Source organism: Protopterus annectens, chromosome 11.part0 (assembly GCF_019279795.1).
Source record: "Protopterus annectens isolate FY-2018-M chromosome 11.part0, PAN1.0, whole genome shotgun sequence".
Lineage (NCBI taxonomy): Eukaryota > Metazoa > Chordata > Ceratodontiformes > Protopteridae > Protopterus > Protopterus annectens.
The window spans coordinates 1377492486-1377512493 of record NC_056745.1 but is presented as its reverse complement, the minus strand read 5'-3'; the positions used below and the strand labels follow the sequence as shown (position 1 = coordinate 1377512493).

Here is a 20008-nt window from a genome sequence, read left to right as displayed (position 1 = left end):
TGGCCAGGGCTGCTTCATATAAGTGATTGTACTGTGCACACAAATCATTACTATTACTGATGATTGCTATTGTACTAACATAGTCATGAGCTGATGTTTTGTGAATACATTGTATATTCACTGTAGAAGTCCTGATCTGAACATAAAAAAATGAAAGATGTAAACTCCATCAGTGAAGCCTCACTCTTGTTGCTGTGATGTAAGTAACTGCCATTGTTTTGCTTTTGAGTTTTAATTGTTGCAAGTTGAGGGAGGTATAGAATGTAATGAGCATGACCTGGAATTCCACTGAGGGAAACATAGTTCCATATTACATACAGAATATACTATCAGTTTTCCAAGATATCCTGCTTTAAAGGTTAGATGCATATTCTGCTGGCTATGTGTGGGTGCATTATCCTACCTGAAAAAAATTTAAATTAGTAGTAGTTTGCAAATAGATGTCTGTCACTTTACTGCAGAGGTACTTACTTTCCGATTATTGTACACTGTAGAGAGTAAAGAGCAAAACCAATATGGGAATGATGGATTTGAACCATACATTGTTTAAAGGTATTCTTAAAGTTAATGAGCTAAGCTTAAATTTGACATGATTACAGACACACACACCCACTCAACCACATACACACACACACACACACACACACACACACACACACACACACACACACACACACACACACACACAAACACTTACACACACTCATATACACAGGTGGATCTAATTAAAAAAAAACAAAGATCAGAACACTGACGTTCATTTTCACTCGACTGAAAATACTGAAACCTGACATACCCAAATGCCAAAGCTTTCCCAGGGTAAGTAAACGCTTGCCCAACATGCCCTTTTTTCCACTGTAGTGAGGTCCTGGAGTTGGTATATATAGTTGGGGGTGTGTGGGGTGTAAACCCCCACCTGGGTGGGATTTAATTGCTTTGGTGTGCATTTAGTTTAAACTTAGGCAAGTGTTTACTTACCCTTGGAAAGCTTTGGCATTCGGTATGTCAAGTTTTGGTATTTTCGGTCTCGCAAAAGGGAATGTCAGTGTTCTGATCTTCATTTTTTTAAGTAGATCCACACAGACATATATAGTTTATAAGAGAACAACTGCTGTGTTTACCCACAAGCACTGGTTGTAACACTGCAACTTGTGCTTAATTCAGGTGTTGTAATACATTCAGTATATTTTCTCATCTTGTTTAATTATTGCTGCAACAATTTTCAAGTTTAACCATCATAGCAGAGTAACCATGCCATAAAATGCCCATATAGTACAAACACAGAGTCTTAGGAATATTAATATATGATGGTACCCTAAAATGCTCACTTTATTTATACATCACCCTTAAATAATTTTGAGGACTGCAGCCATTTGTTCTGAAACTCCTTGTTGGAACCCACTGACTGCTTGCTGACCATGAACACATGCCTCTCTGCAGAAATATGTCAAGTCATTGAAGTTAGTTTTAGCAAATGAGAAATGTTTGAATGCTGTTTACCAAAACTAGTTTCACTGATGGTAGAGTTTGTTCTTTTCTCTACTGTTGTGTGACCTTGGAGTTGGTATATATGTGTGTGTGTGTGTGTGTGTGTGTGTGTGTATAAGTCCAAGGTGGGGGTGGTTTCCCTCCACATGGGCGAAGTTGGGGGGGGGGGGTTCACCTCTGTAAAAAATGGTTTTCTGCTATTTTCACTGAAGGCAATTTTGATGAAATATTTTTGAGTTATTTATCTTCATCGAAACTACCTTTGTCAAGCCATCATGAATCACCCACTGCAGTATACATTAAGGGATGCAATTCACTCCCACTGTGGTTGCTTTCCATGTGAAGATGATAAAAAAAAAAAAATAAATGGTCTTTTAATTTTTCTTGTTATGCCTAAATCACAGCAAAACAAAGGACTGAAGATGCAAAGTTCTGCAGTGCTATATCTTCCTCTTCTTTTCCCGTTGATTCTTCCATGGAATGCAAACATGCAATGATACAATCACAGCACATACATGACTACAGAATTCCCAATGTAGTTCCAACATTCACTGTATTTGCTGCAACACATTTCTTTTGGATTCCACTGAGGCTGGCCGTGATGTAGGACTCTGTAACACACTGGTCCTTAAACAATGACTAGCATTTTAGGGATGCCACATTCTTTCTTTTGTGATTAGTTCACTAAAGAGTCATGCCTTTCCTTGATTCTGGGTTACTGGTATCATGACTGGACACCCTGATGGTCTGAAACTAATCAGCCATGTGTAACGTCTTCGGTTAAGTAATTTTAATAACATGCCATAAGAAGATTTCAGGCACTGTTAGCTTTAAAAACTGAACTATGCTTAAAATAGCTACATAGTAAGCCATTCTGCAACTACATTAAATAATAAGCATTTAAGTTCTTTTGCCAAAATAATAATAGGATTTTTAAAACATGAGGTAAGAGAAGATAGCAGTTATACTGTTCACAGACATAAACATTCTGGTAAAACTGCTTACTTCTGGGTTGCAGCTTTACAGTTAAAGGTTATCTAATATACATATCGGAGACTATGTAGGATGTTGAAACAATAGGGTATTCTATCTGAAAATATGTATTACATACACATCAGAGACACAATAAACATTATTGACAGAATTGCTATAATTTTGAATTTTCTTACATACAAAATGTTTATCCCCGCCATTTCATATGCATGACTCTACTGTGAACTGTATCTTGTCAGAGAGGTAAAAAACAATTAGAGTCACACAAACACACTCATCAGAAATATGTCACTGAATAGAATCTACCCCATCTGGATTGATAAGGGGATAACCTGTTCTTCCTGTCCTGGCTAAATAAAAATTCAACTGTGCCCAGTGCATAGATGGGCGCCATCAGAAGCTATATATTATTTAAGCCATATTTTGATTATTCATGTTTCATTAAATTAATGCAATTGTACTTTATAATTCATAAAGCGACTATTCTAAAATAATGTAGCAATACAATTTTAGGTATATCTTTATTTATTTCTTTATTTTCAGTTTGATAACCGGGGAGGTCCACTGGGCCCAAGGGGCCCATTTTCAGTGGAGGCCCAGGGAGAAAATCTCCCTGTTACATACAACTAAAACTAGCACAGAATTTTACACCATACAATTATGCATGGAGTTATACATTTTAGAAAACAAATGTAAAATTATATATTGAGGTCCAACAATTGAAAAGGAGCAAAGGAGAGGATTAATAAGAATAACGTGAGCGCGATTCAAAACATACGTACAAAGTTAGATGACTAGGGCACTGTTCATAACATACATGCATACATAGATGGAGAGTGATTTGCTTGTAGTTCATAGCATGCATACATTGTAGATTAGACAGCTATTTACAGTGCAGGGATGAGACAGAAGTGGCAGGATAATCAGGAAAAAGTATTTTAGTAAGAAAAGCATAAGCATCATTCATAACATATATACACAGAGAGCCATTTGCATGTATATATGTATCAGTATGTCCTTTTATAGACATAATGAGATGTACATTCAACCAGTTGAAAGCAACTGTGAGACAGTTAAACCTTAAACAGCTTCATTTCTATGTTTATTTATTTAAAAGGCTTATGTGTTGCATATGCTATTTTAATTTTAAAGCAGCAAGTGAAGCCTTTAGTACAGATGTCGCATTTTCCTCGCTTCCCTGTAAGTCTCACAAGAATGGTGACAGATCCTTTCCTTATAAACCATCTTTTCACAAGATACATGCTCATACTGGGATGTTTGCTTGATTTTAAATGTTAGCATTATAAAATTGTAAATTTTAAGTCACAGATACCTAAAGGAGAAGAACATATTACCATAAAATACTTGATAAAATGATTATTTTATTGTTAATATTTTTATAGTGTGGCATATTCGATGTGTGAAAGGTTAGTATAAGGCAGGAGAGCCTATAAGAGTTTGAGACATTCATTTATGCATGTGCTTATTTATTTATTTATTTTTTTAGCTGGGTAGATTGGTTGACCCTTGAACCTTTTTCAGCTATAACCTGAATACAATTGCAGTTAACATAATGAGAGTAACATAGAATGTTATACAAGTCATTGACTAAAGCTTTACAATATAAGGTTAAATATTTACGTGAAGTCTCAAATCAGCACTCAAGTACATTTAAATGAAATGTTAACAATTTTGTTAACCAGTAATACAACAACAGTATCATTTACAGTTTATAAATCTAGCCATGGCTGAGTGTTGAGGTAGAAATAAGGGGAAATGAACATTCTTCTTCTTTTGCCTTTTCCCGTTTAGGGGTCGCCCCAGTGGATCACCTTGTTCACTCATGATTGGCAGTGGAGTTTTATGGTGTCGAGTTGCCAGCCCGGCGACCATCCTTCCACAGAAGGCACACCCACCCACTCACGCCTAGGGCCAATTTAGAGTGTCCAATCCACCTACAGCATATCTTTGGGATGAGGGAGGAAACCGAAAAGAACATTACTATTTATATACTTCTTATGGCCGAGCTTTAGGAGTGATATCTTTGAGACTGCGTAAGTGAAGATGGGACTATATGGGAATGACACTTTTAACTGCTATTAATGTGAAAGGTGCAGTAAAAAGGTCTCTTTTATGCAGGTTATTAGCTTTACTCTAATTTTTTTATGATCAGTGTTTATGGGGAAAAGTTCAAATCGTCTTGATAAATCTCTTTTCTGCAATGGTAATACTTTAGAGAGGTCTGTGGAAACTAACATGTTGTCTTACCGTGTTTGAAGATAATATGGAGAGGCTTTTACTCTCAGCTTAGTTTTTAGGAAGGGGGAGTATATTTCACGTTTAAAGGTGAATGTGTACTACAGTAAGGTGGAATGGGTAGTGAAAGATAACTAGTCTGCCCTACCAAGAAAGGTGTAGTGATGTTCATTTCTCTGGGAAGTTGTCAAAATCCCACCCTTCAAGTATGACAACAACCACAATTAAATTAAATCAAAGCCTGATATGATCAAAGCTACAGTGCCTGTGTTATTTAGTGGAATGGTTACACAAGTCTCATTGGAACTAACACTGCTGGAAATATAGACCAGTTCTCACCAAAGATTTCTTTTAAGCATACTAGTTAGTCATCAGCTCCACACTAAGCCCAGAAGAAAATTCTATTACACAGTAACTTTACTCTCTTGATTAGGTGACCTGTGCATTTTGAATGTATACAGGTATAAGAAGGAAAAGTACGTGCATTTAAGGATCTCTGGCCTACCTTCTTTTCCACCAGGAGCCCTCTAAGGTCCCACTCCGTCCCATCAGGTCTCAGATATACAATGAATATTTATGTGAACACGTGTGTTCCAGTGTATGTCTAAGATATCCACCTTACTTTGTCTCTCTCTGCCAGTTCGTTAGATGATAGCCATATTCTACTGACGTCCATTAAGGACTGCTGTAACATCAGACCAATCTCCTTATTCCTTCCCAAAGGAAAAGTGTTTGCAAGATGACCAGTCGCCCATCCCATCAGATGGTACAAGAATAAGGAAGCAGAGTGAGAAGAGTATGTTAGGAAAAAATATAAATATATATCAGTGTACAGCAGTTAATGTAAAATACCCAATGTCAACTGTGATATCAGCCACAAAAAAACAATGTAACCAACACTGTACTATGCACATGCCAAAACAGCCTTGCTGCATACAAAATCTAGTTTTTAAAAAACAAACAAAAATTCCCTTGCTAATTATCAGCAGTAACGCTAAGATCACCCAACATCAGGAAAAGGGTTCACTCCCCAACCACGAAAAACATGATCTTGCACAAGTGTTGACCGTCTGCTTAGCTGACCAAATGCAGTCAATTAAACAGATGATGAACAAGGTCTCTAAAGAACAAACACAGGGCACCTAGTAATATATACATATACATTTGTTAACTAGGTAAGCCCCCTGCACACAAGTGCCTTCTTTCAAACACAACCTGGAAGCACGTTCTGGTGAAGTGACTGGCTCACAGTCATGCAGTAAGCAAACTGAGGTGGAAGGAAATCAGCCATGTTCTCTGTGCTATATGACAGAGCTCTTTAACAGCTGCAAGCTTCTGCCCAGATCTCTGTGCTATACGACACAGCTCTTTAACAGCTGCAAGCTTCTGCCCAGATCTCTGTGCTATATGACACAGCTCTTTAACAGCTGCAAGCTTCTGCCCAGATCTCTGTGCTATATGACACAGCTCTTTAACAGCTGCAAGCTTCTGCCCAGATCTCTGTGCTATATGACACAGCTCTTTAACAGCTGCAAGCTTCTGCCCAGATCTCTGTGCTATATGACACAGCTCTTTAACAGCTGCAAGCTTCTGCCCAGATCTCTGTGCTATATGACACAGCTCTTTAACAGCTGCAAGCTTCTGCCCAGATCTCTGTGCTATATGACACAGCTCTTTAACAGCTGCAAGCTTCTGCCCAGATCTCTGTGCTATATGACACAGCTCTTTAACAGCTGCAAGCTTCTGCCCAGATCTCTGTGCTATATGACACAGCTCTTTAACAGCTGCAAGCTTCTGCCCAGATCTCTGTGCTATATGACACAGCTCTTTAACAGCTGCAAGCTTCTGCCCAGATCTCTGTGCTATATGACACAGCTCTTTAACAGCTGCAAGCTTCTGCCCAGATCTCTGTGCTATATGACACAGCTCTTTAACAGCTGCAAGCTTCTGCCCAGATCTCTGTGCTATATGACACAGCTCTTTAACAGCTGCAAGCTTCTGCCCAGATCTCTGTGCTATATGACACAGCTCTTTAACAGCTGCAAGCTTCTGCCCAGATCTCTGTGCTATATGACACAGCTCTTTAACAGCTGCAAGCTTCTGCCCAGATCTCTGTGCTATATGACACAGCTCTTTAACAGCTGCAAGCTTCTGCCCAGATCTCTGTGCTATATGACACAGCTCTTTAACAGCTGCAAGCTTCTGCCCAGATCTCTGTGCTATATGACACAGCTCTTTAACAGCTGCAAGCTTCTGCCCAGATCTCTGTGCTATATGACACAGCTCTTTAACAGCTGCAAGCTTCTGCCCAGATTGCCGTTAAAGTGAATCATTGCAAATATTTCACTTCCAAACATGTCTATAAAATAGAAACAATAAGACTCAAGATTCACAATGATTGTACCTACATCATGATTCATCCCAGAATCACATATAATATCAATAAGATGGCAAGAGCAAGGGAATAGTTATGATGATTGAAAATTTTAGAAATTTCTGTTCTGTATGTGTCATTGGTGATATATCATACTACATAAAGGCTGCTATGTTTTAATATATATATAAAACCACTGTCCACACCCGTGCAGATTTTATGTCTGTTTATAACTTCTCCATCCCACAAGTTACTATTTATTGTTATGACCTGGAAATATTCCACTGTCTCAATGTTTTTGCCCCACATTTAATCAACTAGTATGGCGATCTCTGCATCTTCTAAAGGAAGAGCACAGAGGAATATATGGTGTTCACATAGGCAAAGACAACACACAGACACACACACACACACACACACACACACACACATATATATATATATATATATATATATATATATATATATATATATATATATAAATTACCTGCTGCAGTATGATATAAAAGCAAAACTTTGAAACTGTATGCATAGCTTTAAAATAATAAAAGAGTACAGTAGTTAAATAACCTTTTTTTCATCATTATTATGTTCAGCTTTTATAGCTAATGAAACACAGCTCAGGCATAGAAATAAGTCTGACCCTGTTGCTACTGAAAGCACGATGCATATGCTCAGTCCTAGACTTGGATTCCTGTGTGGTAATTATGATTATGGTATGAAGAACAGTTGTCACTTGCACAAAGCAAAAAATCCATACCAGAAGCACATTTGACTGCTAAACAATTCTAAAATACTATAAGAGGCATGTTGTGTATCACATTAATGTGAAATGGCACTGCAGTACTCCCTAAGTGACAAAAAGAAATTACAGTTTGTAAGAAAGTGTGATGTATTTGTAAAGCTGAAAGAACAGTCAGTATTTTTTGCGCTTTTACATATTTCAGATTCTACCCTCCCCCTTCCTCACCTTATACCTGTTCACCTTAGCAATATGTTTGATTTTCAGAGTCCATCTCAGGAAGGACATGAACATTGAAAGCTGTTGGGGGTAACTGGTACAACTTAAGCAAAGCAAGCTGTAAAAGGATGAGGAAAAATATCTCAGCACATGTACTCTGAAGGTAGTGGTGTAGGTGGCCAGAAAAACAACAGTGTTAATAAGAAAGTCACACACATGCAAGTTGTATTTTGAATAGAAACATCCAATGTAAAGCTGAAGTTTCATATACTCAATTATTAACCTGTTGATTTAAGAAATGAATTTCACACACCTGCAGATAGAAGTACTAAAGTGCCATGTCTGCTGTAAGCAAAGTACAGAACTCCCATTCCAGTGCATGTCTGCTCACTTTTACTACTACCTGAAAGACAAAAGAATCAACTCACCTGACTAAATCCTTAAGTTAATTCACAAGATAAATTGGATATGGGTGTTGAGCGCCCTCAGCAAGAATGGCGCAAACACCAAAGGGCACAGAGCTAGCACAGACTTGCACAGTACATGTGAAGGTAACATGGCAGGGAGTGCATCACTTGTTGTAGGGACAGGTGAATGATATGGCAACGATTGCCACAGTCTGGTAAGGTCAGACTACACTATAAACACATATGAAGGCTGGTAAAAGAAACAGTGCTTTCTTACAAATTATTTTAGATGGTAACATTATATATAATAATCCAAGACCTGCTAACTTGTTTACAACACTGTTAACTGACTCACAATTAACACAAAAAGGAATAGCGCAAGTTTTGGACTGGTACCTAAAATAAAGTGCAGACAGCAACACAGACTGAGTATGTGAACTTCTTTTTCCATTTTTGTTCCATGGCTGGGTCTTTCTTCCTTGCCCATGCCATGTGCACTTGAAAAATATTTACACAGATAATTCAGATACGTTTCAATAGAAATACTGACGGATGTACATATGTAAGCAACAGAGAGTGGCTTACCAAAGTGCTGTGAAAAGAACAGTAGGTGATAAAAACACTTTCTTCCTTCTGAGAATAGCTGAACAAAGTTACACCAAAATTGTTAAGATTTAAAAATTTAAAAATATTGTGGCAAGGAATGCATTCATCAAAAGGGAATAACTGTTACCTTAAATGAAACTGCCATAAAACAGCTGTTGCATAGATTCTGTGTTGATCCAATAATACTTGTGTGCAGTGTTTTAACAATCTGAGTCATCAAGCATGTTATAGCAGATTACTTAGCAAAGCATGCAGCAATGCATTCTTTTCCATTTGTTTTTCTAACCAAACAGTTTCATATCTGAGCTGAATTTTCAAAATTTGTAGCAGTATCCCTTATAAAGATCTTTTGATACAGTGAATTCATTCATTTAGAATGCTGACTGATGTTAAGAGAATGCACAACAATGCCAATAATTCACTAAAATATAATTCCTGTTAATCCGAAATATATTCTCCCTGCATTTTCATGTTGCACCTATTTTCTTTTATTCAGTTCTTGTGATTTACTTTACAATGGACATGGCTCACTTCCCTGACAATAGCTTAACTGTCGGCTGCTCCTTCTTCCTTTAAAATCGCATAATCTCTGTCCAGAATCTGTGACATGTAGCTTGCTGAGTCAGTGGCTTAGTAAGCAACAGTCTTATTTCTAAAATGTGAGCATCAAAAGGTTATGAGTTCTTATCCTGCACCTGCCAGTGATCCTGGAATGCAGACAAGTGGGTAGGCATTATTTTTATGAAGCGTTATTGCTTTTGCTTGATGCTAAATTAAGATCACCACTACAGATTTCAGTTGACACTTGAGGATAACAATTTCTGTGGCATTTACTGTAAGACTAGTACATTTTTTTCACCAGTTTGATCAGCAATAGTCATAAAACAAATACAACAAATTAAATAAACCTCTCAGTATTTTTCTGTGGTTACAACAAAACGGAGCCATGTAGCTAAGCAAATATTTGTGTTTATAAATGTATATAACAGAGCTACTTTCCTTAAACCTAGCTCTGCCTTTTCATTCTTTCTGTTGCTGTCTAGGGAGGAGATGTCCTGTAAATTGTAATACATCTTTGTATCCTGATGGAAATAAGTGACAGTAAGTGTTACATCTGATGCTTATAGAAGAAGGAAACAGCATGTGTTTTGGGGATAGAAGCTTCCTGACAGGTGGGGAAAAGAACACAAGCCTATAGTCCTACTGCAATAATAAAATGCAGGGACATGGATGTATAGACTTTTCTTCCATTCCAGTACCACGACCGACTCTTCTTGTGTTTATCATCTATCCATGCATGTGTTGATGAGTTCAAACTGTGTCATAGTTAATGTAAGAGGAATTGTAATCAAAGAACAGGAGACATACATTGCAGTACACTATAAAACAATTTATTTGCAACTGGTGACATTGTGCTATCTTATAGACTAATTAAAGACACTAAATATCACAGATAACAGTTTAAATCTTTCTTTGATTGAACCAGGAAAGATCACTGCTGGTGGAGCCATAAAACAAAAAATATAAATATGATAAACTGATGCAGATCAAGAGACAGGCTAAATTTCTGGCAACATTATAGTTTTCTGAGTATAAACACATATGCCAATGTGCACTGTCGTTAAATAGCAATGAGATATGCCTTTAATGCTTATATCTAAGGTAATTACAAACCCCAGACCAGTTAAAGACAGTTAAGAGAGTAAATTAACAGTTCCACAAGCTCCCATATTATGAGTAAGCCTATCAGGCAGACTGTTATATTTGGCTTACTCTGATTATACTGAGATGGATATATGACCATTAGCATTGGTATGGGGCAAACTCACAAACACTTTATAACTATAGCTTACCTCATTATTTGTCCAAATAACAGCTTTTATTAACTTGATATAACAATTTTCCTACTAAGGGCATTATCAGATGGCAGAGGGCATAAAATTCTCCATTGATTCTGCTTGCAAATAGCCCCCCACCCCCCAAAAAAGAACACATTTAAAGAGTAATGCCATTATCTGAAAAGGAAAACTGCATAAAAGTTTAGAATCCTGGGTTAGGTGGAGTTTATTTCCTTCATTATGTGCAGTTTTGACCTGCAATTTCTTCTCACACTTTTTTATTTCCTTTTTGAAACCTATAAAGTCTGTATGTATATATATATTTACCTTTCAGGTCACACATTACCTGCAAGCATGTGAAACCCTTACGTTACTACTATACTGACAGGATACTTTGTATCAATGCAAATGTAAACAAAGTTGTCAAATGAGAACTTCGATACTGTAACTCATCAACACATTATTTAAATTACTGCTTCCAAAATGATGGAAGCAACATCCAACACTATGGAGGAGGAGATGGGGGTATCCCTTTAGTCACATCAGGTTGGGATTACAGCTACCTCTCCATGATATATAACTTGTTGGAAACCAGATGGCCTTTGGTGCTCAGTGCATTTGTTGTACATTTCTCCTAAACTCCGACTACTGCTCTCAGATCAACATAACACACCATTTGCAGGACGGACCTGATAATAGGGTGTCAAAGTTTAAGATAGTTTGACAAAATAACTAAAACATCTATGCCCACAACTGTGTTAGAAAGAATATGAACATTTTAATAATTAAAAAAAAATTAGATTCAGACACCGGGGATGATGAGAGGAATACCATGCTGCAAAATAAAAAGTTAAGTCAGCAAGAATGAAATTACTTTTGTCTCTTTTTTAAACATTGTTTTGTTTTTGCAGTTGTAGATAGCCTGACAGATAGACAGACAGATAAATATATAGTTAGATTGAGAGACAGACAGATGGATAAACAAATCTATGAAAGATACAGCAAACTCACCCAAAACAGCAAAATGCAGCAGTCAGGGAGAGCTATTTCAGTGTTGCTGGTTCAGATCGTCAACCTGACCAGGTTCAGGATATGAAATACATGAAGACCGCCCTGCACTGGTTTACAGTTCAACACTCTCTAGTTTGCTTCTTTTTGAAAACTATTGTCTCTGTCTCTCTTTCTCTCTCTCTCTTTCTCTCTTACTGTGTATCTTACTCTCTGGAAAGCTTTCCCTCCCCCGAGTGTGTATATATAAAAGTGCTTGATCACGGGGTTGGCTCGTAATTCCAGGCGTGGAGTCTTCATTTGGAAGTGATTTCATTATAATAAAATCAGAGGGACCTAGAAACGTCACAGACCTGACATTTATTTCTTCCTTTCTCATGTTCATTCATTCATTCCAGTTCATTGAGGAATCCCTGGGCTAGTAACTCTTTTGTTTCCATTCATGTGTCTTGTGGTTCACAGTTTTCTTTTCATAGTACTAGCTTCTCACTCCTTAATTTTTTAGTTGCTAACATCTTTTATTTCTAAACCTCTATTGCTTGTAAGTGAAAAATTTCTGTAGTATGTGAGAAAGTATGTGGTGGATTAGATAATGAGAGACATTACTGCTAATGCATTTATTCAAAGAGCTCTTCTCCTACTTATTAGCATTACACAACAGTTTCTTAAAAATACTTTGCCTTTCTTAACAGAGAAAATTCCTGACTTTCATCTTATTTTATTAAAGCTCATTCTGAGATAGTAAATAGATGCATATGCATTTCAACTTTGTCCAGCTCCGATATGGCCTTAGTTTAGTTTGGCATTAGCACTGCAAGCATTAAGATAAATCATCAGTCCATTTCAAATGTTGAATTGTAAGCTCTGATTTGATTACACAATGCAGAAAGAAAATATTCGTAATAAAATAGTGCTAATGTATGTATGCTTGTGTTCATTCCGTGTTGCATCTTTTGGGTCAAAGTTGTAAGAAGTCACAAAGAACTTATCTAGAAGAGTCCTGGAGTACAAAACAGAACATATGTTCTTTAGAAATACAGCACATAGATGTAGTAGGTTACATGGAACTAAACAGAAACAAATGCATTCTGAGTGATGATGATAAAAGGAACATGTACTTGCATTTTTAAAGATGCATACAAGTATACGTCTGTGTGTGTGTGTGTGTGTGTGTGTGTGTGTGTGTGTGTGTGTGTGTGTGTGTGTGTGTGTGTGTGTGTGTGTGCGTGTGTGTGTGTGTGTGTGTTATTTCTATCCTCCACAGTACTCATTCAAACAATTGCATAATTTTTTTAATTTGTATATATTAATTTTATATAGATTTTATATAAGCTACTTGAATTTTTTTCTTTTGTATTTTTACTGTTTAGGCCTTATGTATAAACTATTACTGTTTTTCTGTGTAATTTATGGATGATACCAAAATTAGTCTGTTGTGATCAGTGGTTTATTACAGTTAAGTGAAATCTCTCTCTCTCTCTCTCTCTCTCTATATATATATATGTGTGTGTGTGTGTGTGTGTGTGTGTGTGTGTGTGTGTGTGTGTGTGTGTATACACATGTGCCAACAGTCTTTATAAAAATACTGCAGTTTATTATATATACAAGTCCAGATAATGCACGTTCATATAAACAACATGATGTCTTGTGGTTTTAACCAAAATACACAACCAGTACCTTTAGTTCAGCCTCATGTGGCTGGGAAAGAGTCTGTCATAGTGTCTTTCTCTGGATTCTTTCTGACAGGAATATTTTTCATTTTATTCTCCAAGTCCGTAGCTGGCCTTAGGAATAGGCCAGCCAGGGTGCTGCTCTAGCAGGGGTACTTTTCCAGTAATCTGGATGGCATGTGTATACCAGGATGGGGCACCAGGTGGTGCTGGGGGGGTGCTGTGGAGACATTTTGCCTAGGGCACCAGTTAACCAAAGGCCAGCCCTGTCAAAGTCTCTAACTTACTTTGGCTAGATCTCTGTCTCTCTTTAAGCTGCTAACCAAGTTGACTTTTCCAAGGATAAATATCCTTTGCCTGGGGGCTTGTTTCAGCACTCTTTTTTTGTCTTACTTCAAAATACTCATTCAAAAAACCTATCTTTACTAATGAAATCAGCTATCCCTCTGTTTTTAAAGTAACAGATATAATTGAAGAAAGCATGTTCTACATTTAAAGAGAAGCACTCTGATTACTCATTTTGTGGGTCAGAAACATTATTTATACTACTATGTACACATTGTTGGGTTACACATGTTATTTACACCATTATTTACAATATTGTGGTTTTTGCTTATACTCCCCTAACTGGTGAACAACATTGCAGTGCGTTATAATGACCCCTCAGCTCGATAATCTTGGATTCTAAACACTTTGGATGGGCTATAAGCCTAAAAGCAGCCTGCATTTTGATTGGTTGAACCAGCTTGATGCTGTACATGGAATCTAAACAATTGACGTGAGTGAGCTCATTGACAGAGTTTGGTGTTACCATTTTGTTCCCAGTGAAACCAATGTGAACTCCTGACCAAGTAAACAGTATTTAAGGGAAGAGAGGGCCCATTTTATTGCTAACACTCTCTGTCATTTGTAGAGCATTTCATCTCAGCCTTGTTTAGTCTACAGTTCATGTAACAAACTGGCTGTTTTTACCCATCCCAGAGCTGTGACAACACATGACTCAAAAACATCTAAAGCATTGGTGTATACTAGAATGGTTTAGTAGAGTCTTAGGATGCCACTAGAAGGACTGAACATAGTCTCACTTTTTGGATTTTTAGAAACATTATTTCTTTCCATCCTCCATCTTAATTTGTTGGGCATCATTCCTATTGTTAAGTCAGTTGTAGGGCTGGCTCTGGTTGCTACTTCTTGTAGTATCCAGCCAACCCCTAGGAATCCCCTTATTTGTTTCTTAGTACTAGGAATGATCCAGTCCCTCACAGTCTTCACCTTCTTCTTTTGAGGTCTGATCATTCCTCTACCTATGACATACCCCAGTTACCTCACTTCAGTTTATACCCAGTTTGCTTTTGGAAGCATTAACACATATAAGACAGCGTTCATCTTAGCTGTATCGGAATCCAAGCTTTCAGAGTGAATAGCAACAGCATCAAAATAAGCAGCAGCAGCCACAGCAACAGCAGCAACAGCAACAGCAACAAGCAGTAACAGCAGCAGCAGCAACAGCAACAGCAGCAACAGCAGCAGCAACAAGCAGTAACAGCAGCAGCAGCAACAAGCAGTAACAGCAGCAGCCACAGCAACAGCAGCAACAGCAAGCAGTAACAGCAGCAACAGCAGCAGCAGCAGCAGCAGTAGTAGCAACAGCAGCAACAGCAACAGCAGCAACAGCAGCAGCAACAAGCAGTAACAGCAGCAGCAGCAACAGCAACAGCAGCAACAGCAGCAGCAACAAGCAGTAACAGCAGCAGCAGCAACAGCAACAGCAGCAGCAACAAGCAGTAACAGCAGCAGCAGCAGCAGCAGCAGTAGTAGCAGCAGTGGCAATAGCAGCAGCAGTAGTAGCAACAGCGGCAATAGCAGCAGCAGCATATTAATTATGGCATTTTAAAATTTGCTCTATGAGTGGATGGGAAATATAAAGTTCACCCCGGGGATCACTCCAGTGGATCTACTTGATAGAGGCACTGGGAACTAACATCGTGTGGCACGATGCCAGGGCACTTCTATGGGCTTGGCTTGTAAAGGCTCCAGGGCCATTAGCCTAGTACACACCTATGAACCTATGAGTTGCTGAAATGTTGCAGGGGCACTGTACAATCCAAAGAGGAGAAGGTGCACCAAAGCATACCATCAGGGGTGAAAAAAGTTATTTTTTCTCTTTGGCTTCAGCTGCTAATGAAATTTGCCAATAGCCCCGCACAGAACAATCTTGGTTTTCCCAGTCTCTCTTTTAATTCATTATACCAGGCATGGAGTATCTAACAAATATGGACAGGCTGTTCAACCTCTGAGGAGCAATGATTGCAAAACACCAATTTCAATCTCAGTCCATACAGAAGTAAATAATGAATGCAAATATTGGTAAGTATGATGAATATATAATACAGACAGAAGCAATTGCTATTTATGGTATGGAGAGCAGCAATCATAAAAGTGTAGGAATATACAAAGTATATATCTATATACAGTTACTTACACCACAGTCAGAGTGGCTCTTGAGTTAGGTGCATTGAATGTTGGACATCCATGTAGGGTCTATAAAGGAGAAGCAATAACTTATGTACTGTAGTTTAGTTTTTGCAGCCAGTAGGGTAGGACCTAAATGGCTTTGATTTCTGAGGTAATATAAGGAGGCTTCCATTTAGTCTGGCTATGAAGGAGTTTGAAAATTTGAGAGCATAAAAACAAGGCAGATCTTTGTTTTACCTGGAGCCATTTTGTTTTTTGTCATGTTTGCACCTGCATTCATGTTTTGGGGAGTATCTGACGAGGCTGCGGATTCTGTTGGCAATTGTCTGAATCATTGTGGAGTGTCTCTTGAGGTATATGTGATTAGAGGGAGTCCACATTCTACTTGGGCTACTAAAATGCCCTTGTCTATTACTATTCTGAAGTATGTGGAAAGAAAAGAGGAGATTTGGTTGCCTTAGAATAGTAGTGGGTTAATCATTTTCCAAGTATTTTGTTTTTTTTCTATGTAAGTTGAAGTTAAGATATAGATCTAGCCAAATTCTTAGGTATTTAAAAAAAGAACCATTTTTAATGCAATCTTATTGTGATCAAAAATAAGTAATAATGAAGGGGTTGTTTAGTTTTGGCTTGGTTCCAATTAACATTGCTTGTGTTTTGGTAGAGGTGAGGAGACGTTTTTTTTATTGCTGATCCAACACAAAAAGTCATCTTGCAATTTATTTTCTGAAGGATTGTTAAGAAGTGGTTTGATCAGAATAGAACCGTGACATTTGTGTAAAGAAGTGAAGGTGGGGTTGGTTCATGGGTATTTTATTTATGCAGATGGATGAGGAGGTAGCAAGGATGGAGCCTTATGGTACTCCTTTTTTGATCTTGCATGAGGTGAAAACAATAAAGTTGACTTCTACACAGAAGTCAGGGTTAGAAAAATAGTTGAGGAACCAGGGTAATGCATCTGGTCTAATATAGTAGTAAGTTGAGATCTACAAGGGTACTAGCTGCTAGATCAAAGGCCTAGGGAACTAACTAAAGGGGCGGTGAATATTGCACAACGTGGCTGGGCTAATATATGCCTTCGGGCAGATATCCCAGTACCTACCTATGAACGTATGAACAAGTTCAAAAGCTTTAATCAGGTCAATAAAGACAGCATTAGTAAGTTCCTTGTTCTCCATTTCTAAGAGAGTGCGGTCTCTGGGGCTCCATATTACTGTTAGTGTGCTGCAAACTAACCAGAATCCATGATGTTGGGATGTATGGAGATTGTAACTGGTGGTAAGCGATGTAATTTAGATGTAAATTATTCTTTTTAAGTTTTTAGCTAGTGTAGAAGGGATGGATATTGGACAGTAATGAGACAGTTTGGAGGGGATGGTTTCTTTTCAGACAGGGTTGGCTATAACTACTTTTCATAAATATGGCATGGTGTTTTGTTTTATGCAAAGGCTATACTGCATATGTGTTAGAGAAGTGCAATAATGTGCTTTCTGTGGCAACAGACGAACCAAGGGTGAAGACTATGATTTCATCACATACTACTTGTCCCTGTGATTCTGACAGTGTCTCCTGGACTAGCCTCAATATGGTTTTGAATCAGGTATGTTTCGACAGCAGTTCTGAAATGACATCTTTGTTCCTTAAAAGGAATTGTTTTTTTTTTCTTGTTTCATGTCTTGATTAATGTGTTATCTATGTGAACCGCAGGCAATACAGTCACATCTCTTTCTTTATCAGATTCAGTAATATCTAATGTGAAACTAATCCTTCTTGCTATCTTCCTGACTGTCACAAATCTTCATCACCAGATTGTCTTCTCCTGCACGTGCTCAAATCACCACAATGTGTTCACTTTGACCTTCTCTGCATTGGACCTACTTAAGCTTCTACTCTGTTGTCATTTCTTCATTTGTCCCACAGTATGCATTCTTCAGCCCATCTCAGGCACTTCATCTCCATCACCTGCAGCTTCTCCAACTGCTCTGCCTTCACTTCCCAGGTTTCTGTATCATACAGTAGAACTGGTTGCACTACTGTTTTCGACACCTTTCTTTTCAACTTCTTTGGCATTTTTCTACCATAGATACACCTGACACACTTAGCTGCAGCCCCTCAGATTATAGCTTTGACTTCCTCATTAAGACTACCCCTCTCCTGAATGACACCTCCCAGGTACTTGAAGCTGTTAACCTGTTACACTATTTTCACTTCTAATTCAATTCTCAGGTTCTTCTGATTTTCCTCATTTTCTGCTATTGCTACTGTTTTATCTGTACAGTTTCATCCCTTGTGCCTTCAGTTTTCCCTATCTATGTGCAGAGCCTGCATGTAATGCCACATTGTTGGCATCTTTGTTGATCTATTAATTTGATCCCACTGGCCTGTTTGCTAATGTAGTCCATCACCAGAGCTGAACAGTGATACACACTCACTTCCACTGGGAAACCCCATGTGAGTCCAAACACTGTTCGTAATTGTGTATTTTGGTCCCTGTATATATTCTCCAGTAATTTTATCAATGTTTCTAGGAACTTGAATCATTGTATGACTGCCCAAATCAGCTTTCTTTGGACCTTTCTACATTCTTTCTCCAAGTCAAGGAATGGGCAGTTGAACGCCTTCCTCATCTCTAGCTTCTTCTCAACTATCTTTCTCAACTGCAAACTATCAGGTTGGTCGGGCTGTGTCCTGATCTGAATCCTAACCAATCATTTCCCATTTTACTTTCTACTACTTTGCATATTTGTTACTCAATCACCCTCAGCAGAACTTTCATGTAGCCTGACAGACGTTTGATACCTATATACTGCCCATAGTTGTGAATATCCTCATTGTTTTTATATACTGGCACTAACTAGTATGCTTGTTCTCCAGTTAAACTGGATATGTTTTTCTCTCTCCATAGTGCTATGAATACCCTCTGGAGTAGTTACTCCCTTATGCCACCCGAAATCTTGATCCTATCTCCTGTGATCTCATGTGAGCCTGCTACTTTCTCTGACTTCATTTTCCTAAGTGCTATTCTTGCTTCTTTTAGGGTGGGCTTGTCTTTTCTTTAATTGTTGGCTGCGTCTAGGGCAGTACAGTTTCTGTTGGATTTTTGCCTCTCAGAAGCTGCCAGAAATACTCCTTCTACCTCTCAACTGTACAAATTTTTGCAGAATGTCCAGATTTTTGCCTCATATTTTTGGTCCATTTTTCATAAAATTGTGTTTTTTTGTCAAATTAGTGGCAAATCTTTAGACTTGAAGTAAGAAAATGATAGACATGTGAGTTTCAGCTTTCATACCCTTCAGAAAATTCATGCTAATAGGTTCATAGATTAATACTAGACTAACTGCCCTTGTGGGCCATTTTAAGCCTAGCCAATTACCCCATGTGATAATCAAACCTTGCACCTTGTGTCTGTAAGGTAAACACCTTAACCATTATGCCAGCCTCCCAACAATGCAAACCTGTTATTCTATCAACTTTCTAAGTTTGTAAGAACAATATTTAAAAATTGTCCCCATTTTTGGGCCTTTGTCCCATTTTTATTTATGGCTTTGTCCAGATTTCTTGTTCTAAGAAGTTGTGAGGTATGCTTCTATCTGTCCTATGGATTGGAGAGCAGATTGTTGCTGGCATCCTTTATGAAAGTTGACTAATGGCTGTCTTCTTTATCTTTCTGTCTTTGCCTTGCAACCTGATAGAATTTCTTTGTCGCATCTTTGTGCCATCTATTGAGTCACTTTCCAAAACCTGATAGAATGCCTCTGATGTTTTATTCTTTGCTTTTGCAACTGCTCTGTTAGCCTCTTTGTTGGTCAACCGGTATTTCTGGTCTGTCTTTTCTATCTCCAACTTTTTTCTGCATTCCTTCTTTCTTTTGAAGGCTTCCTGAACCTCTACATTTGATCACCAGCTTTCCATATGTACCTTATTTCCATACA

At 38.0% G+C, this 20008-nt stretch overlaps 1 protein-coding gene across 1 annotated transcript in view; it reads right to left on the bottom strand.

Annotated features, from left to right (window-relative positions):
• The window catches only part of UCN3 (urocortin 3), a 237412-nt gene extending 225289 nt beyond the window's left edge, over positions 1-12123 (bottom strand). The window contains exon 1 of the mRNA XM_044088669.1: positions 11935-12123. The gene's annotated coding sequence lies outside the window, so the exon portion shown is untranslated. The remainder of the gene's footprint in view (positions 1-11934) is intronic.
• Positions 12124-20008: the final 7885 nt, after the last annotated feature.